Here is a 21,126-nt window from a genome sequence, read left to right on the forward strand (position 1 = left end):
TGTCCAGTTTCTTTAAATTTGTTTCTGAAGCAGACATATATGCTAAATACCCATAATCTAGTATTGATCTCATGAGGGCCCTATATATATTTACCAGAGATCTTCTGTTTGTTCCCCAGTCTAGACCTGCTAGACATCTTAATAAGTTATTGAACTTTTTGCATTTGTTAATCATTTTTTGATTTGTTGACCCCAGGTGAGTTTTTCATCAAATATAATTCCCAAAAATCTGATCTCTCTGACCTGCTCCAGTACCTGCCCATATAATTTTAGTGGAACTTGCTTATGCTGGCGTGCGCAGACTTTTTGAAGGGCAGGGGCGAAAAGAAGGGCGATTTAGCGCGCGTTTTGGCTCCCAAGAAGGCACTTTAGTGCATGTTTTGGCTCCAAAGAGGGCAGTTTATCATGTTTTAACCAGGCAAGGGGGCACTTTAGCGCGCGTTTTGGCTCCCAGGAGGGCACTATAGCACACGTTTTGGCTCCCAGGAGAACAATTTAGCGCACGTTTTGGCTCCCAGGAGGGCAGTTTATCATGTTTTAACCAGCCAAGGGGGCAGTTTAGTGTGTTTTGCCAAGAGGGCACTTTTGCTCATGCTTTTTTGGCTCCCAGGAGGGCACTTTAGCGCACGTTTTGGCTCCCAAGAGGGCACTTTAGCGCGTGTTTTGGCTCCCAAGAGGGCAGTTTATCATGTTTTAACCAGCCAAGGGGGCAGTTTAGCGCGTGTTTTGGCTCCCAAGAGGGCAGTTTATCATGTTTTAACCAGCCAAGGGGGCAGTTTAGTGTGTTTTGCCATCCAAGAGTGCAGTTTGGCACGCTTTTTTGGCTCCCAGGAGGGCACTTTAGCAGACGTTTTGGCTCCTAGGAGGGCACTTTAGCGCACGTTTTGGCTCCCAAGAGGGCACTTTAGCGCTTGTTTTGGCTCCCAAGAGGGCAGTTTATCATGTTTTAACCAGCCAAGGGGGCAGTTTAGTGTGTTTTGCCAAGAGGGCACTTTTGCTCATGCTTTTTTGGCTCCCAGGAGGGCACTTTAGCGCACGTTTTGGCTCCCAAGAGGGAACTTTAGCGCTTGTTTTGGCTCCCAAGAGGGCAGTTTATCATGTTTTAACCAGCCAAGGGGGCAGTTTAGTGTGTTTTGCCAAGAGGGCACTTTTGCTAATGATTTTTTGGCTCCCAGGAGGGCACTTTAGCGCACGTTTTGGCTCCCAAGAGGGCACTTTAGCGCGTGTTTTGGCTCCCAAGAGGGCAGTTTATCATGTTTTAACCAGCGAAGGGGGCAGTTTAGCGCGTGTTTTGGCTCCCAAGAGGGCAGTTTATCATGTTTTAACGAGCCAAGGGGGCAGTTTAGTGTGTTTTGCCATCCAAGAGTGCAGTTTGGCACGCTTTTTTGGCTCTCAGGAGGGCACTTTAGCACAGGTTTTGGCTCCCAAGAGGGCACTTTAGTGCGTGTTTTGGCTCCCAAGAGGGCAGTTTATCATGTTTTAACCAGCCAAGGGGGCAGTTTAGTGTGTTTTGCCAAGAGGGCACTTTTGCTCATGCTTTTTTGGCTCCCAGGAGGGCACTTTAGCGCACGTTTTGGCTCCCAAGAGGGAACTTTAGCGCTTGTTTTGGCTCCCAAGAGGGCAGTTTATCATGTTTTAACCAGCCAAGGGGGCAGTTTGGTGTGTTTTGCCAAGAGGGCACTTTTGCTAATGCTTTTTTGGCTCCCAGGAGGGCACTTTAGCGCACGTTTTAGCTCCCAAGAGGACACTTTAGCGCGTGTTTTGGCTCCCAAGAGGGCAGTTTATCATGTTTTAACCAGCGAAGGGGGCAGTTTAGCGCATGTTTTGGCTCCCAAGAGGGCAGTTTATCATGTTTTAACCAGCCAAGGGGGCAGTTTAGTGTGTTTTGCCATCCAAGAGTGCAGTTTGGCACGCTTTTTTGGCTCTCAGGAGGGCACTTTAGCACACGTTTTGGCTCCCAAGAGGGCACTTTAGTGCGTGTTTTGGCTCCCAAGAGGGCAGTTTATCATGTTTTAACCAGCCATGGGGGCAGTTGAGTGTGTTTTGCCAACCAAGAGGGCACTTTGGCACGCTTTTTTGGCTCTCAGGAGGGCACTTTAGCGCACGTTTTGGCTCCCAAGAGGGCACTTTAGCACTTGTTTTGGCTCCCAAGAGGGCAGTTTATCATCATTTTAACCAGCCAAGGGGGCAGTTTAGTGTTTTTTGCCAACCAAGAGGGCACTTTGGCACGCTTTTTTGGCTCCCAAGAGGGCACTTTAGCACGTGTTTTGGCTCCCAAGAGGGCACTTTAGCGCGTGTTTTGGCTCCCAAGAGGGCAGTTTATCATGTTGTAACCAGCCAAGGGGGCAGTTTAGTGTGTTTTGCCAACAAAGAGGGCACTTTGGCACGCTTTTTTGGCTCCCAGGAGGGCACTTTAGCGCATGTTTTGGCTCCCAAGAGGGCACTTTAGTGCGTGTTTTGGTTCCCAAGAGGGCATTTTATCATGTTTTAACCAGCCATGGGGGCAGTTTAGTGTGTTTTGCCAACCAAGAAGGCACTTTGGCACGCTTTTTTGGCTCCCAAGAGGGCAGTTTATCATGTTTTAACCAGCGAAGGGGGCAGTTTAGCGCATGTTTTGGCTCCCAAGAGGGCAGTTTATCATGTTTTAACCAGCCAAGGGGGCAGTTTAGTGTGTTTTGCCATCCAAGAGTGCAGTTTGGCACGCTTTTTTGGCTCTCAGGAGGGCACTTTAGCACACGTTTTGGCTCCCAAGAGGGCACTTTAGTGCGTGTTTTGGCTCCCAAGAGGGCAGTTTATCATGTTTTAACCAGCCATGGGGGCAGTTGAGTGTGTTTTGCCAACCAAGAGGGCACTTTGGCACGCTTTTTTGGCTCTCAGGAGGGCACTTTAGCGCACGTTTTGGCTCCCAAGAGGGCACTTTAGCACTTGTTTTGGCTCCCAAGAGGGCAGTTTATCATGTTTTAACCAGCCAAGGGGGCAGTTTAGTGTTTTTTGCCAACCAAGAGGGCACTTTGGCACGCTTTTTTGGCTCCCAAGAGGGCACTTTAGCACGTGTTTTGGCTCCCAAGAGGGCACTTTAGTGCGTGTTTTGGTTCCCAAGAGGGCATTTTATCATGTTTTAACCAGCCATGGGGGCAGTTTAGTGTGTTTTGCCAACCAAGAAGGCACTTTGGCACGCTTTTTTGGCTCCCAGGAGGGCACTTTAGCACAAGTTTTGGCTCCTAGGAGGGCACTTTAGCGCATGTTTTGGCTCCCAAGAGGGCACTTTAGTGCGTGTTTCGGCTCCCAAGAGGGCAGTTTATCATGTTTTACCCAGCCAAGGGGGCAGTTTAGTGTGTTTTGCCAACCAAGAGGGCACTTTGGCACGCTTTTTTGGCTCCCAGGAGGGCACTTTAGCGCATGTTTTGGCTCCCAAGAGGGCACTTTAGTGCGTGTTTTGGTTCCCAAGAGGGCATTTTATCATGTTTTAACCAGCCATGGGGGCAGTTTAGTGTGTTTTGCCAACCAAGAAGGCACTTTGGCACGCTTTTTTGGCTCCCAGGAGGGCACTTTAGCACAAGTTTTGGCTCCTAGGAGGGCACTTTAGCGCATGTTTTGGCTCCCAAGAGGGCACTTTAGTGCGTGTTTCGGCTCCCAAGAGGGCAGTTTATCATGTTTTACCCAGCCAAGGGGGCAGTTTAGTGTGTTTTGCCAACCAAGAGGGCACTTTAGCGCATGCTTTTTTGGCTCCCAGGAGGGCACTTTAGCAGACGTTTTGGCTCCCTAGAGGGCACTTTAATGCATGTTTTGGCTCCCAAGAGGTTAGTTTATCATGTTTTAACCAGCCAAGGGGGCAGTTTAGTGTGTTTTGCCAACCAAGAGGGCACTTTGGCACGCTTTTTTGGCTGCCAGGAGGGCAATTTATCATGTTTTAACCAGCCAAGGGGGCAGTTATTGTGTTTTGCCAACCAAGAGGGCACTTTATCGCATGCTTTTTTGGCTCCCAGGAGGGCACCTTAGCGCACGTTTTGGCTCCCAAGAGGGCAGTTTAGCGCGTGTTTTGGCTCCCAAGGGGGCAGTTTATCATGTTTTACCCAGCCAAGGGGGCAGTTTAGTGTGTTTTGCCAACCAAGAGGGCACTTTGGCACGCTTTTTTGGCTCCCAGGAGGGCACTTTAGCACACGTTTTGGCTCCTAGGAGGGCACTTTAGCACACGTTTTGGCTCCCAAGAGGGCACTTTAGTGCGTGTTTTGGCTCCCAAGAGGGCAGTTTCCTCCACTTTCCTTATTGCCTAAGTGCTCCATCATTTGCATACAGGGATTTCCCTACTGTGCTTTCCACTCCCTCAAAGATGTCATTTATCATTATGTCAAATAATATTGGACTGCATACACTCCCTTGTGGAGTTCCATTTTCAACAATGTACATTTTTGAGTGCTCAACACCAACCCTCACCTGTATTTGTCTCCCTAACAAGAACCCCAAAACCCAATTAAACATTTTTCCTCCTATACCTAACTTCTCTAGTTTAATGAGTAGTCCCTCCTTCCATAGCATATCATATTCTTTCACTACATCAAAAAATACTGCAACTACCATCTCTTTGTTTGCTTGTGCTTTCCTAATTTCTGACTCAACAAAGTACTGAGTCCATTGTGTTCCTTCCCTTACGAAATCCACCTTGATGTGCTGATATTAGATTTTTGCTCTCTACATGATGTGTTAGCCTCTGTGTTACCCTCCTCTCCATGGTCTTCCCTAGCTGTGATGTTAAAGCTATGGGTCTGTAACTTGTTGGGTCAGATGGAACTTTAACAGGTTTAAGTATTGGTACCATGACTAATTGCTTCCAAGCAGATGGAATTTGGCCTGTTTCCCATATTAAGTTGAATATCTTCAATATTGCTGTGAGCCAACTGTCCTTCATATTTGCCAGCATTTTATAGCAGATGCCATCTTTCCCTGGTGATGTTTGCCTTGCATTTGTTATTGCCCTCCTTAGTTCTAGCATAGTAAGTGGTAAGTCCAGATCCCGCCCTGTGTTGGCCCGTCTTTCTGTCACCCATGGATACTGCATGAGGGTATTTTCTCTACTCTGTTTTGCATCTGCTGATAGGTTACACTGCATGAAAAGTGGGATTTTCGTCAGTATGCTGCACTGTAGATTGACGTGGAATTTCAGGTTTGCTGCTACACGCGGCAATTTGCAGGCAACACTGAAAACTGACGTAAATTGTCGGAAATTGACGTGGGCCTTGCTTGGCAGTTGTCCCCCAATGACCCCCCTCCCCCTGAATCTAGGGGAGGCTTTAACATGTAAATGAAAATGCTGTGAGCTATACAAATGCAAATCAGGGTTGCAGGGGGAGTTTTACTCCAGGTGACCTTTTTCTAAGAGGTGTTAACTTCATTTTAGGAAAATCTCTGGTAGATCAGGCTCAGTATAGCCTAATTATAGACCCTTACATTTGAGCTTGAATGGATTTATTTAATGAAAGTATGCTAGATTAATTACTGTGTATGTCATTAGGAATGGCCAATGTTATGTCAAAAAGATTATTTATTCTTTTCTCTCTCTCTCTCTCTCTCCTGGGAACAAGTTAAAGATAAAACGCCAGTTGTTAAGAAGTTAAAATTTGCATGAAATATTTTGAGATAACCAAGATATTAAAATGTAAAAAAAAAAAAAAAGTATTTCTATAATTTCATGGGTTCTGAATGTTTTAAAAGCAGTTGAAAAGTAATTCTTACTGCGTGTGAGAGTTCATGACCTGTAAGAGTTTTTAAACTTCCGGGTTGACCGGAGCGTGAGTGACGAGGAAGAAGGAGCGGAGAGTTAATGGCGTCGAGCAGCAAACAGTGGACTGTGTGTGTCGTCAGTGTTGTGTTTTATCACTAACAGACTGTGAACTGTTGTCGGACGACGTGCTGTGAGTGTGTGAGTTGGACTCTCCATCGCAGTCGAAGTGTTTGTGTTTTAATGGTCACGAAGCAAGTTCGGCTAAGCTAGCTAGCAGGAGCTAAGCTAGCTAGCAGGAGCTAGGCTAGCGGCCCGGCCATTGTCGAGAGGACGTCTGCGCGGACGGGAGAAGCTTTGCCGGGTCGCCACAAAGAATGTCGCCGACGGACGGAGCTTCGCTGCCGCAGAGGGACACGGAGGTTTATCGCTGCGAGCATTTTGTTTTCACAGACTAACCTCGCCTCATAACAAGGCCGTGACCTCCTGTTAGCTCGGAGCCACGTCTGCAAGTCCAGATTTACACGATGCCGATAATGACGCCATTGTGTGTAAGTAACTGTTACTGTTTTCTCCCTCGCTTAATTTTACTGTGACGTTTCTTTATTCATACCAGTCTTTTTAATTGTTTTCCAGCTGCCTGTAAGACATTACGAGACAGTACGCAGGACAACAAACAACCAGATCTTCCATCGCAGGCGGACGCTGTGAGGAGTTCAGCTCGGAGTCGATCGAGGACAAAGAGGGTAAGATTTATTAGATTAGATCCGTCTTTGGTCAATGTGACTATTATTCTAATAAATAATAGATGTGTTGTGTCCATACGCAGTGCATCGCGCAGTACTGATCGTCTTTATTGATTGTTTTTACAGCTGCTGGAAGCGATACAGAGTGCTAGGTGAGGATGAGGTGGACCTTTGGAAGTGCGCCGCCATGGACCTGATGTCAGAGGAGGAAGACGGCACAAGATGGCGGGTGTCTGGATGAATTGTGCGACCTCCGTCCTTTGGCTGCCGGGAGCTCACCGAGCTCTGCGCCACACTGCTGTCACATGAGGGGCGATTCCGAAGTACAGGGCAGCGCACCACAGACGCCTGCAAAAACAGACACTTCGCGGTGCTGTAGGATTTTGGGCTTCCCGTTTGTTGTGTGGGCAGATTATGCTTTGTACATGCTGTGTGTTTGTGCTAATAAAACTCTTTCTTTGAATAAACAACTCCTTCCTGGCAAATGTTCCTTTCCTCAGTAAATTCAGCATGTCATTGATGATATCATAAATATGAATGAATGAATAAATAAATCATATAAATATAAATATATAAACATAATATATATATATATTCCCACCGGGGTTTACATTTATAATGACCCAGGGTGACCAATCACGAGTGATTTTGCTTGTTTATGAGTAGTGGTTTCATCCAATACTGAGTGAGGATATTCAAGCCAGCCCACACATTCTCTGGCCAGGCGTGGTTTCGCTGCTATTCATATGCAAATTAGAGGCGTTCGCACCTCCGGGAGCTCCGCTGACGTCATGGTTCGTTTCCGACAATTTTCGGCACAGACAAACGCCACGTTCACAGCCTGGAAATTGTCGTTAACTGCCGAAAATTAGGGAGATTTCCGGGCGTTTACGGGGCCGAAAATCCCACTTTTCATGCAGTGTTATCTGAACCATGAATCTTCACAAATGTACTTGCCAAAAGTTCTGCTTTTTCCACATTGCTAATTGCTTTATTGTTACTGCTACTTAGTACTGGTATTGCTCTTGATTCCATTCATCTTCCTAATCATTCCCCAAACCTCTGCCAATGCTGTCTCTCTCCAAATTTTATTACAGTATTTCCTCCAACATGCATGCTTTGCTGTTTTTACTGTTTTGCGGACTACTGCTTGAGCTCTTTTGTACTGAACCAAGTTGTGTTGCTTTTTCAGTTGCTTAAATGCTCTATTCCTCCCTTTGATAGCCATTTCACAATTTTAATCCCACCATGGCACACTCTTTCTGCTATTCTTTCCTGTACTTTTTGGAATTGTTTCCTGTGCCGCTTGGATAATAGCTGCGCTTAAATTTTGGTTTATCTTGTTAACATCTGTGATTCTTTCTTTCATTATTTCCTCGTATTTGATTTCACTCTTCTCTGCAAATGCCTTCCAATCTGCCTTCTCTAATTTCCACCTTGTGATCCTTAGTTCTTTATTCCTTTGCACCTTTATTCCAACTTCAGTTACTATTGGGTAGTGATCACTACCAAGTGAAGAAAGGTTCTTTACTTCCCACCCACTTATACCTGCAATATCATCGGATACCATTGTTAGATCTATTACACTTTCTGTGTTGTTCGCACTATTATATCTTTTGCCTTTACCACTATAAATACACACCAGACCATTATCTTCAATAAATTCCTCTACTACCAACCCATTTACATCAGTGCTTTTGCTACCCCAGAGTGTACTATGTGCATTGAAGTCCCCACACCATACAATTTTCCCTCGTGACTGCCCACCTATATCATTTAATATACCTGGTGTTAATTTATTACAAGGGCTATAGTAGTTAATTATTGTGACACTATCATTTCCTGTCCAGGTTTTGATACATATTGATTCCTGCTCCTTTCCCATGCTGCTCAGACTATAATTTACACTTTACACACTTTGTATAAATGTAGCAACCCCTCCACCTTTACCCCCTTCTCTATCATTCCTTATGGTAGTATAACCCTGTATAATAAAATCCAATTGCGGTTTTAACCAAGTTTCCTGTACACAGATTATATGAGGTTTGTTTTTTAGTTCAAATATATATCTCTTAAATTCTTGTCCATTGGCTATAAGGCTTCTGGCATTCCATTGCAGAATAGTTATGACCATGATGAACCAGCCCATTCCTGTGAATTAGGAGGCCCTCCACTTAGCATCTCCTCTACTGCTTCCCAGTGCAACCCTTTCAGTCCAAGATATTTCTCAGCTGACCTCACAATGATTTTATTTTTTTTGTTTTCCTTTCTGTCTGCGCAGAGCAATTTATTACATCAACCAGAAAGAGTATGAACTTGTTTTTCCCCACAATCAGCGTATCCTCTTTAACTTTGTCACACCCTTTACATGGCTCTATATGTTTTTCCTCTGCACTCACTCTCATCTCCTTGCCTGATGCCTGCATCTGCATATGTAATCCCCTGCGTGGTCTTAATCCGCTGTACCTCCGTTGCTTTTTTATTGGCTTCGCATCCGCGATATGCCGAGCTATGCTCTCCCCCACAATTGCAACATTTCAGTTCAGCTCCCGCTTCGCATTTCCCATATTCATGCTCTCCTGCGCATCTTCCACACCTCTGTTTGCCTTTACAGATTGCTGCTACATGGCCATATTTTTGACATTTATAGCATCTCAATGGCGGAGGGACATAGGGTCTGACTTCATAGCTGATGTATCCTATGAATACTCTGTCCGGTAGCTTCGTCTCATCAATCTTTATCATAACAGACAAACTATCACATTTTTCCCCATTTCTAGTTGTTTTTAGACTTTTTGCCTCAATCACTTTTGCTCCCATCACATTTTCTTTCACTTGTTGTTCGGTGATAGCTGTCGGTATTCCCGAAATGACTCCCTGTACGATCTTTTTGCCCTCAAACAGTGAGCATTGTACTTTCTTTCCCTCAATTTTACTTATTCTGAATGCCTCCCCTTGTTGAGCACTATCCCTGCACACTACTAACAACGACCCATTCCGCAACACTTTTGCACTTTTAGTCTCACCCAGCATTCTGTTTATTATCTCTGTCAGATGAATTGGATTCCACTCACCAAACGATGCACCGTCTTTGGTAAGTTTAATGATCACTTTATACTCTTCTCCCTCTCTTATCATTGTTGCTGCCCTTTGTTCACTGTCAGTGTTTTCTGAGTTTGATCTAACTCGTTGATTCCTTTTTTTCCGTTTACGTCTACTACTGTTTGATTCCATCGTACTCCAAACCCCATTTCTCCCGCCATCAAACTCAATCCCCATCTCACTTCCTGATCCGTCACTTCCTTCTGCCATCTCTTGCCCATTCACAGTCCAGCTCGTGCCACTACCACCTCCGCCTCCAACAGCCACCATACAACAGGTCCCAACTCGGGAATGCGCGGATGGTTCGTCTTTTTCTTCTTGGGCTGCACCCGAATGTTCGGATTTCACTGCACTTGTAGACTTGCAGACTTTGCGGACACGTTTGTGGGAAGACTTGAGGGTAGTTGCAGCCCACTATTTATCAAGTTTGCAAGGGCTCTCCAGTGGACTGTGTGCACACTGCCAGAGAGTCTGCTAGAGGAGCAGACAAAACCGTTCTTCAGTGATTTAATTATCCACAATTCAAATCTATACGGGCGTGATGTTGTAGAACTTATTATGGATGTGTAACGCAATTACTTTGTTTAAACGTTATTTAAATCGTCTAGGCCAGAAATAATACGGAATCACACCATGATAGAGAAATATGTAAAAAGTAGAGGTAACCAAATGGGTTTTATTTTGATTGTTTTTCGGGTTGTCTATCAGTGTGAACACGTCACGGGTACGTAGGACTCTACGAGAAGTCTACGAGGGCTGAGTACGCAAGTTCTTCTTCTTCTTCTTCTTATCCTCTAATTTAATGGCGAATCGCAAACCAACATGTACAAGTGCTTACCGCCGCCTACTGTACTGGAATGTGTAGCCTCAGGGCTTAATGTACTTAGGTAACATTCTACAAGTGAATGATTGATAATTATTGTAGCCTTGAAATAATCACTTTCTTCAGCACCACCTTCATGTTAATTGATTTCTGAATTCTGTATAAGTGTCTTCCCTTTCCATCTGCATCCCACTTCTTCTGCAACGAATCCCCCACTACCTTCCTTTATTAATAATTTGGCCTCGCCTGGCCTCCCTTTCATTATATAATCTTCATTCACTTTTAATCTTTTAGCAACGTCAACTGCTTTCTCATTACCCTCTACACCAACATGAGCAGGAACCCAACATAACTGCACATTAATTCCAAGTCTTTGTAGTCTCAGCATTATCATATATATTTCAATTAATGCAGGAGTGTCAGACTCATTTTATTTCAGAACCACACACAGCCCAAGTTGATTTCAAGTGGGCCGACCCAGTAAAATCATAGCATAATAAACTATAAATAAAGACAACTTCAAAATGTTCCCTTTGTTTTAGTGCAAAAATGTACAATTACGTTCCGAAAATGTTCACATTTAAAGAACAATCTTTTTACAAAACATTATTGACAACCTGAAAGAATAAGTGCAATTTCAAAAATATTATGCCTCAGTTTATTATTTACACATGTGCATTACAACTTGCAGATCACAGTGTACAAAGGCACAAAACATTTAGTCACAGGTATCTGGAACTGAACAATATAGAATTTTACTCTATGATCAAAATAACCGTCAAGATCTAGAATTTATTTCATATTAACAGCTCAGTTGTTCTGGGAGTCCCAGAAGTGAAAAAGTCATTACCAAAATCAGCATCCTTATAATGCAAACAGAAATCCCCAGAAATCCCAAATGTATATTGAATAACTGAATGAAGTTCTCCAACTGTTCCAGGGATTCGAGAGGCTAATGTCAGTTTCTGGACATCATGGTCTGAAAATATCATTCGGAGATGGGCTGGTTGTTACATTAATCAATCTGTAATACACAAAATGTTTCAATAAGTTCCATAACTACAAAAGTCAGGAAAAATAGTTTTCCCAAGAGCTGTATAAGCTTTGCACAGTGCCAGGCCAACACAGCTTTTATTTTTTGTTTATTTATTCCTTTAAATTAAAACATTAAGGCCACATAACCAATAACACAGATCAACCATCATAACAGTTTCTGTTCCTGTACTGTATTTGTGTCTTGTACATCTTTTTGTATCAGCTCATCACAGTAAAAACAATCCTTTGGTTATTAGAGTACCCTGTAAAGTGTTTCCCCAAAACTGGGCTACTGTATTTTGTTCCAGCCATCACATGTCAAGATTATGTTGGCAATCTATGCAACAGAAATGTAGCATTTCAGTGTTACAATGCTTTCTACACCAAACCTGTAAGGGGTTAAAGGGAACATTTCGGACAGCTCTGCAGGCTCTAGCACTTTCACTGTGCATGTTTTCTCAAGGTTTCTGAGTTGCTCCACTGACCAAGCACTCAAGCATTTCACAATGAATATAAGAGTTCCCTTCACAACAACAATTTGGATCAACTCTCCAAAATCTGCCAGACCACCTGTCGAGCCATTAGCCAAAATCATTCCAATGGCATACTTTGTGCCACTTTAACACACATTGTTGGCTATTTGGATACGTGTCTCACCAGGGAATTTAGCTTGCAGTGCTCCCTGGATATCTATCTTCTCTTAGCACAGTTACATCTACAGTAGACGGTTGCGTGACCTGTAAAATAGATTTCACGACACTGGGATCATGCTCGTTATATGCAACCATTAGCTGATGCTTCATGGAAAGTGACAGCAGAATATTTCGAAAGCTGTGGGTGTGCCTGACAACACGCTCAAAAAAGCTGTGTTTGGCTTCAAACCGCATAGTCCACGGTAACACTAGTGGACCATAAGCCCTGATCAGCTGCAGATAACCTCATGGACAATCATATCCCGGATGAGCCCCCTATTGTTACAACCAGGGCCAAGAGGAAACCCTGGCGCAACATGTAAATGAGACTCCCCTATTCCTGTCCCCCAAGCACCACCAGCAGCAAAGCATTTTTGAAAGTTTTATTCAAAAACACATCTCGCACACAATCAAACATGCTTGCAATCTGGCTGACAGAGGATAACCCACAGGAGCTGTGGGAAGAGCTGGCCTTTAAACTCCTGGCTTCTAGGCTCGAACTAATCAGCTCCATGGACAGCATACAATCAAACATACCTGCAACCAATAACACACACACTCAGGTAACAGAGAGGGTTATTCAAGTAGAGAGACAAACACATACAACAGAAATGTTTATACAAGCTCTGGGGTCGTAACAAATTTGATAAAAATATCCTAACCAATGTGTTGCAGACAAAGTATAACATCTTTGCAGTACTTACAGGCATGTAATCCAAACTTCATCAAGCAACAGAAAGTAATGAACTGCATGCATGTTACGGCCACCATGCTGCTAGATCAGTGGTTCTCAACCGGTGGTGCCCGCCCCCCTGGGGGGGCGCGGACACTCTCCCGGGGGGGCGCGAGGGGTCTACAGGATGGGAGGGGAAAAAAAAATCTGAAAAAAATAAAAAAATAAAAAATCACGAAAATTTCCCCCTATGTCGAAATGCAAGTGGTTGGACGATTATAACACACAAACAAATCATCCTTCTGACGACTTTTTTGTCAAAAGCGACTACCAACAAATCTAGCGACTTTTACTGGTGTTATCGGAGACTTTTGTGGTGTTTGGAGACTCTGACTTGACAGCACGTATCACTCTGCAGTTACTGTGCTCAACGAGCAGCGGGTGCTGCCGTAAGTCCCTCCCCCGTCCAAAAGCACTCACAGGCGGTCAGTCTCTCAGTAGCCTCGCGCAGCAGTCCAGCCTGCAGTCAGAGCAGAGAGGAGACACACACCACTCCGTGTCCAGGCTGCAGCAAATGAATCGCAGATGCGCATGGCCACCGCCGTTCCGGCGTACAGAGCGAGGTCTAAATGTGCCGTATATTACCAAATAATAGCCGGGTTTCAATTAACCGCAGGGTCCCCTTTAAACGCCGGGTGCAGGTGTATATTTTGATAAATAACCGCAGGGGAAACACCTGGAAAACACCCGACGTCACGTCTCTTTAGGAGTGGCAGCGCAGCTTTCTGTGTGAATTACATGAATTAAACAATTACTGCGCTGCCTCTCCTAAATAAATGCCGAGTCTAATTCATTTATTTTTTTTAGATCAAGGAAGAAGACGTGACCACTGACACTGCAAATTTTTCTTCTTCGCCTTTTTCACGTGTTGTACTGCTTTCTGTCAGTCAGTATCACATTGATGATCGCCATGGCTCCGGTGCAGCAAAACAATAAAAAGTACGACTTGAAATTCAAACTTTCTGTCGTAAAATATGCAGAGGAAAACTCGGGAGAAGCAGCCTCTAGACGTTTCTCTGTCGACCCCAAGAGAGTGAGAGATGGGCGAAAAAATCAAACTGAGCTTCAGCGTCTGTCCGAGGAGGACAGCAACAGGACCAGGCTGCCTGGAAGAAGTCAAGCGAGGAGGTTGACATAAACATGCGGGAATGAGTTATCAGCAAACGGGCACGCCACGAGAGAGTGTCCCGCAAAATGATCAGGGCGAAACAAATGTACGCCACCGTGAGTGACAGCAGAGATGAGGAGTTTGCAGCGAGTGCTGGTTGGCTGAATCGTTTCCGTTTTCCGCAACAACTTCACTTGCCGAAGGATGCCAGAGAATTCACAGAGAAGCTGGCGAAGTTTGTGACATTTTCATCGCGGATCTTTGAGAGGAAGGAATTAAACGCCTGTCCCAAATTTGCCGCCTGGTCCCAAATAAATGCCTGTTTTGTTAAGTGATTGAAACAAATAAACACCCCGACTATTATTTAGTATTTTACGGTATGATAGCTCGCCCGGCCGGGGAGAGGGACATGCATCACAGTGCTCAGCTGCAGACACAGCAGAGAGGTGAAGAGACGTGACTCATCATGACTGACAGGCATCGAGAGAGAGAGAGAGAGAGAGAGAGAGAGAGAGAGAGAGAGAGGAGAGAGAGAGAGAGAGAGAGAGAGAGAGAGAGAGAGAGAGAGAGAGAGAGAGAGAGAGAGAGAGAGAGAGAGAGAGAGAGAGAGGAGGGGGGGCCCAACTGCAATGAACCAGCTTTGGGGGGGCCCAGCTTGCAAAAGATTGAGAACCCCTGTGCTAGATAAAGGGTTTATGTTTATACTTGTCCACAAGGGGGTGCCAAACCACCCCAAAGGACACCAACACATTAATTGTCGCAAAACAAGATTGTTTAATGAAGTTTCTGTTTAGAATTCCCTGAGCTACACACACACACACACAAATGAATAAATAATCTTTTTTTTCCAGATGGCAGCAGGGTGAACAGACTGTTGCTGGGGTGGATATTGTCTTTCAGTATCCTTTGGGCTCTGAGCAGACACCTCACTTCACTGATGTTGCTAATGCTTTGGGATAGCATGAACAGTGTGAACAGGAGGGAGCTAAGCACACAGCCGTGGGGGACTGAGGTGTTGAGCACTAATGTAGAGGAGGTGCAACTGCAAATCCATTCAAATGGCGGAATGTTGTTACATTTTCCAATCATTTACATGGGTGAGCCTGTATTGAATGTTGGGCTGAAATCAACAAACGGCAATCTGATGTAGCTGTTGTTACTTTCAAGGTGTGTACATTTTCTACTAAATCATCAAGGGCTGTAGCTACCAATGTTGACACCAAAGTCTTGCCCTCAGTGTTAATGGGGGTTTATAACCACATGAGGAGGCACAGACATTCTGTAATGTTACTCACAAATTACACACAGATTTATTTAAACTGATTTTCAGAGTGAGTTGATTCAAAGTATACTTCTTTCTTTACAAGAAAAATTCTGTCAGATGGCAGAAAGCTTAAAAACAGCATTCATTACAAATATCTATCTATAAATGCACGGAATCTCTGTCTCTGTGTGTGTGTGTCTGTGTCTGTTGGTCAAATATCTCTGCGGATCAGGATCACACTGACCCGAGACTTTCAACATGGCTGCTGCGTGGTTCAGTGGTGTGTATCTAAGCATTTGTTTGGACTGCAATGATACCGTGAATAAATTATTTCATAAATGCTTTACAATTTCCGCCGAGCATTGTCCACCAGAGCCACCACAGTCACGTGCGCACCAGAGCCAATCACTGCACACCAGAGCCACCACAGTCACGTGCGCACCAGAGCCAATCACTGCCCACAGAGCCACCACAGTCACGTGCGCACCAGAGCCAATCACTGCACACCGTGGCCACGTGCGCACCAGAGCCAATCACTGCAGAGCTCAAGCCCACGACGTACCTGAAGAAACAAGCGGATTTATACCTGCAGCGGCGCGAGCTGGACCGGGATTTTGCCGGCGGTTCGGTCCCGTTCTGTGCATCTAAACTGACTGCTGTGGATTAATGAGATTAAACGAGTCCGGACCGAGTCTGTTCGGGTCTGAGGAGATCCGGAGACGCGCGGACAACAAAGTGGAATCGGAATCTGTGGATGTTCATGTGTAGCTAGAGGCTAGCTAGCTGCTAGCCGCTAGCTACACGGCCCACCTCCCGAGGCGACGGACCAGATCCACCGGCACGTCCAAAACCGGACCTAGGGTAAATAATGTCCGCCACGCTTTTTCGCGAACATTGCCGTCACGTTTGCTTTGTGTCTGGTGCAGGAAGAAACGGTAAAAACGGGCTTTTGTCATGAAAGTGTCCAAGCAGCAAGTTTGGTTGTTGAGGAACAGGAAGTTGTGGGAGGGACCTAGGCGGATGATTGACATGCAACGACGGTCGGTGTGTAGACAGCGATATTGAGAGTTGAGAGATTTGTGACATTTAGCGTGTTTGGAGTGTGTAGTTAGTGTGTTATGTAGTGCTTGGTGTAGTGTGTTTAGTGTGTAGTGGAGTCGTTTTTTTGTTTAATGAGTCAGAATGAGGAGAAGCTGAATGTGGAGCAGGCAGTCCAGCTATTTATTCAGCTGGAAGGAGCACAGGCAGACCTGAGCATTGCCTGCATTTAAATGTAAATAGTTACATATAACTTTGTACATTTTTTAAATGTATGCACAAATTTGGCAAACAACAATTTATATTTGCATTATAAGTTTAAAAAAAAAATGGTTTGTTAAACATATTTGTGGTTTTCACAGTAAAAAAAATCTAACTTTTTCTACTCGGATTTTATGTTTTTTTTTGGTGATTTTAGGTCCATTGTGTTAATACAGTATGTCAAAATGAAAAAAGATCTGTACAGTCACACATGTGAGGTTGTGCTGAAAATAATGACACCAAGTAAATAGTTTTTAAGGTGAAATATAATGGCAAAATCAAAAATAGTCAAAAACAGCCAATTATACCCTGGAATATCGGATTTCACAACAAACCTAAATATCCCTGACGTCCCACCTTCAAACACAGCCTCATTTGGCCATCCATGAAAAAGCTGCTTAACCTCCCACTTTTTTATAGGAATACACTTTTCTTACAGGCACTGCACTAGTATTAGGGATGCACAGAAACTTTAAAAAAAAACAAACAAGTACGAGTACAGTTATTTTCATTTGTGTACTTGCCGAATACTGATATTTCTACTACAAAAATAACTATTAGGTTACAAATGCACCGACTTGGAAGACAGGATGTATATTCTTCTCTGCTTGTTCCAAAAAATGATAATACATTGAATAAAAATAAACATAAATAATTTCCTGTGTCAACAAAAAGCCTCCACATTGGTACTGTCTTCACATTTGACTAAATGAAAATTGACAAAATATCAATGAAATTTTGCAAATTAGATAATGAACTATTTATAAATTGAACTATTTGGCACAGTTTCCAGCTTTGAAATAAACAAAATATGAATGTAAGTACTGTAGAGTCTCAATGTTTCAATCAAACAAAATATCAAACTATATAATGGTATCGTCTCTGAACTAAACATTTTTTGGGAAAGCGAGAGGCAGGTTCTATTTGATGAACAGTATCACCTCTGCATATTCAGCTGTGAGCAGCCTGTTTCTGCTTTCATTCACAATATGTGACACTGAGCTGAACACCCTTGCACTGTTAACACTACTGCATGGTGCTGAAAGGTAGGCAACCGCACTTTGTTAACCACCCAGTATTGCTGTAGTTTGTCTTAGCGAGAAATTGTGGTCTCTCCAGGATATGTCTCTAATTGGCAGTTCAACCCACTGCAGCTATGCCCAGTGATGTTGATGCTTGCTTATCTGCGATTTCATCAAATATACTGTCCAGACTGCTATTGGCCTGGTCACTGCATGGTTTTCTCGCAGGTGGTTCATACAGGTCATAATCCTCCTGCTTGTCCTCTTCTCCAGGCAACCTCAGCAGCTCAAGCATCAGCATCTCTTTGGCACACACTCTCTCACACACAGAGACACATACAGTCACGCAGAGACACACACAGTTACATAGTCACACTCACAGCCACACAGAGACACACACAGCCACACAGCCACACACAGTCACACAGAGACACACACAGTCACACAGAGACACACACACAGTCACACACAGAGTCACAGACACACACACGCACACACAGACTCACCTGGGACCGAGTATTGTTGCATTGCTGTACAGTGGGTTTTCCTCCACATCAGAAAATCGCTTCAAGCTGATGGCTGCAGCTAAGGTTTCTTTCATGGTTTTGATCCCATGGTCTTCATCAGTCTCCTTTGTTAGAAATCTGTGCAGCACAGTAACCGCTGGAATGACGTCTGCGACCATGACATCTGAAGAGCTAACTTTTCGTGTTAACTCCTTGAACAGACCCAGAACAGTTGGCGTCTTCCCCAGCAGTGTCCACTGGTGAGCCGTGAGAGTATCAGGGAGCCCATATTTGGACATGAATATTACCAGGGCCTGTATCATTTAAAGCAAAACTCTCGCCAAAATGCAACCTAGCAGCATTGAGAACATTGTTTGTGTACACAGAGTTTGCTAAAAGGAAAGTTTTTGGACAACTCACGTTAGCAGATGTTTCCTCCGCTCGCTGCAGTCCTGCCAGTGAGAAGTGTCGATCTCTGAATATGACGTGACATGGAGGACAGTTAAGGTGGAACGCTCCTAAAGCTTAGTTCCATATAAATGCACGGATAATTCATTGTTTTGTCGTTAGCGGAAAACAATATTGACCTTGAAGTTGAAAAAGGAGCCTTATATAAGAAACAATACTAAAATAAAAAGCCGGAAAAATCACGTGAGATATCGCATGGATAGTTATTGCCGAAGACCTTAACCTTAACCCCCACCTTAACTGTCCTCAAAGTTACGTTGCATTCTCAGATCAACACTTCTCAGCTGAGCGGAACAAGCTTCTGCTAAGGTGAGTTGTTAGAAAAACTTTCTTTTTAGCAAACTCTGTGAACACAAACAATGTCCTCAATGCTCGTGTTCATGTATAGAGACCCTGGTGATAGTCCAAGCAAAGTGTCATGTTGTGTCAGGCCTTCTTATTGTTTTAAAAATAGTGATTTTGATGCTAGCGTAAGAGTGCCCCAGCACTCCATTGAAAATGAGCTTGCCCAAAAATTTTACTACGGTAAATCTTGAAAAGTGCCTCTTTCGTCTCAATTATGCTTTTACACGAAGGTTTGACTCTTATACAGTCACAAAAAAAGCATAGGTTGCATTTTGGTGAGAGTTTTGCTTTAAAACATATTATTCCTGCGGGTTGCACATCTTGCTGGAATCATTTGGCAGGCTGGTTGATCTGTAATTGAATATCTTCGAGGTGGGAGTAGGCTAGTGCTGAATGTTTAAATGTCCAACTATTTTGAGCCCAGTTGCCACAGCATCAGCTACACTCCTCTGTGACAATAGGCCCTTGTGAACCTTCAGCTGGAAAGTGTGAGTGGTACACGGTAGGATGGGGAGTTCAGCATCACTCATGGCCTTTATCATATTTTTTGCGTTGTCCCGAAACACAATGTGGACAGCCTTTTTTGGAATGCCCCAGGTCTGAAGCATGCTATCGAAAGCACCCACTATGGCTTGGCTAGTGTGCGAGCACCGGACCGGCTTTCCATGTAGTATGACTTGATGAGGCGTGAACTCATCATCAGTCCACTGTGCCGTTAAACTGAGCAGAGACATTGGACAGACACTGCTAGTCCAAATGTCTGTTGTAAAACTGAAGGCTAAAACTCCATGCACCAGGGCACTAACATGTTGTATTACCCCGTCATACACTTTTGGCAATATAGCATCAGTGATGTGGTGGCGACTATGGATTTCATATAGTGGTTCTAGTGTGCTAAGAAGAAGATGAAATCCAATATCTTCTACAATCAACAGTGGCTGATCATCCAGAGCAACATAATGAGTTAGAGCCTCTGTATTTTAACTTCCCGTGGGTTGTCTCTTGCATTTTCTCTCGCTTTTGCAAAACCTGAGTTAATTTTGGCTGTTGTGGTCTTGCGGTCTTATACTCAGCTTTATGATGCATCTTCAGATGTTTTGTCAAATTACTGGTAATAAAAGACATGTTTACCTTTCCACCCCACCAGGGGCGTAGGAATGAGTATAATATCTGCTAATGGTTTGAACAGAATTATGTCATAAATTAACTACACTGAAGAATACTGATCAATATTTGAATTCAAATTTTCTGAATAAATTTTCTTTTCTTAGTTGTATCTTATGCCTAAATGAACAGACACTGATACAGGCAAAGGTTAAGGTGAAAGGTAAAAACAGCATCAAGAATTTTAACATATAAACCAACTTGTTTTTTACTCTCAACTGTGATATCCTTCTATAATTTCACTAACTAACTGGCCTGTGAAGGTAAAGGTAAACGAAAAAGATATTAGAATAGATGTAATGAACTGATACATATCAAATTTTTTCAGTGTTAAATATATGCCATGGCACACAAAAGGTTGAAAAACACTGGCCTAGGCAAAAGAGCCAAAAAATGTTTTCCTCCTTAGCCACAAATTGCTTGCAAATTGACTTCTTGTCGAGTTTATCCTGATGGACATGACAGACAGCAACATGTTGATCTGTTGGTCTGTTTTGAGTCATTGTGGACCGGAGCCAAGTTTTGAGCCTGCGGAGGACACTAAAACTTCTCTCTGCCTCAGAGGATGAAACAGGGACTACCAAAAGCAACCTGACCAGGTTTTCCACTTGCCCAAATAGTTTACGTACCTCTACAGGCAATCCACAAATGATCCCTGCAGCCTCTGCACTGTTGCTAAATGAGCAGATGGGAAAGCTAGTGCAATATTAAAATCACGTTTTTTATATTATTATTTAAATTAAACCGTGTTCACTTCTTATCATGTTTAACCCTCTGGACTCTATGCTGGCCATTTGTGTCCACCTCACTTCCTTTTTGTTGATCATTTTAGCTGTGTTAATGCATATGGAATGATATTTCCCAAGGATCTGGATTTTTGGCTGATCTTTCAATTTTCAAAACCTGCTCTTTAAATATGTCAATATTATACTGTGTATCTACAATTGTACCTTATGGCTCTATTGTGGACACTTTTGGCCAATTGAAACCCATCCTAAGGATGTCAGGTAATGATGTGTGTTTGTGCATGAAAAAAAATAATTTAGTCTTAGCAAGATAAAGTGACATAAATTACAGTGTATCAGACCATACAAGTTTTGGTG

The 21,126-nt window shown here is 43.7% G+C and overlaps 1 long non-coding RNA gene across 1 annotated transcript; it reads right to left on the reverse strand.

The window, feature by feature from the left end:
- Positions 1 to 12,483: 12,483 nt before the first annotated feature.
- On the reverse strand, positions 12,484 to 12,900 carry LOC115578928 (uncharacterized). Its single transcript, XR_003983564.1, has 2 exons — positions 12,819 to 12,900; positions 12,484 to 12,651 (listed from the first exon to the last, which is right to left on the reverse strand). It is a non-coding gene; the product is annotated as an uncharacterized LOC115578928 (long non-coding RNA).
- Positions 12,901 to 21,126: the final 8,226 nt, after the last annotated feature.

Source organism: Sparus aurata, chromosome 3 (assembly GCF_900880675.1).
Source record: "Sparus aurata chromosome 3, fSpaAur1.1, whole genome shotgun sequence".
Classification (NCBI taxonomy): Eukaryota; Metazoa; Chordata; class Actinopteri; order Spariformes; family Sparidae; genus Sparus; species Sparus aurata.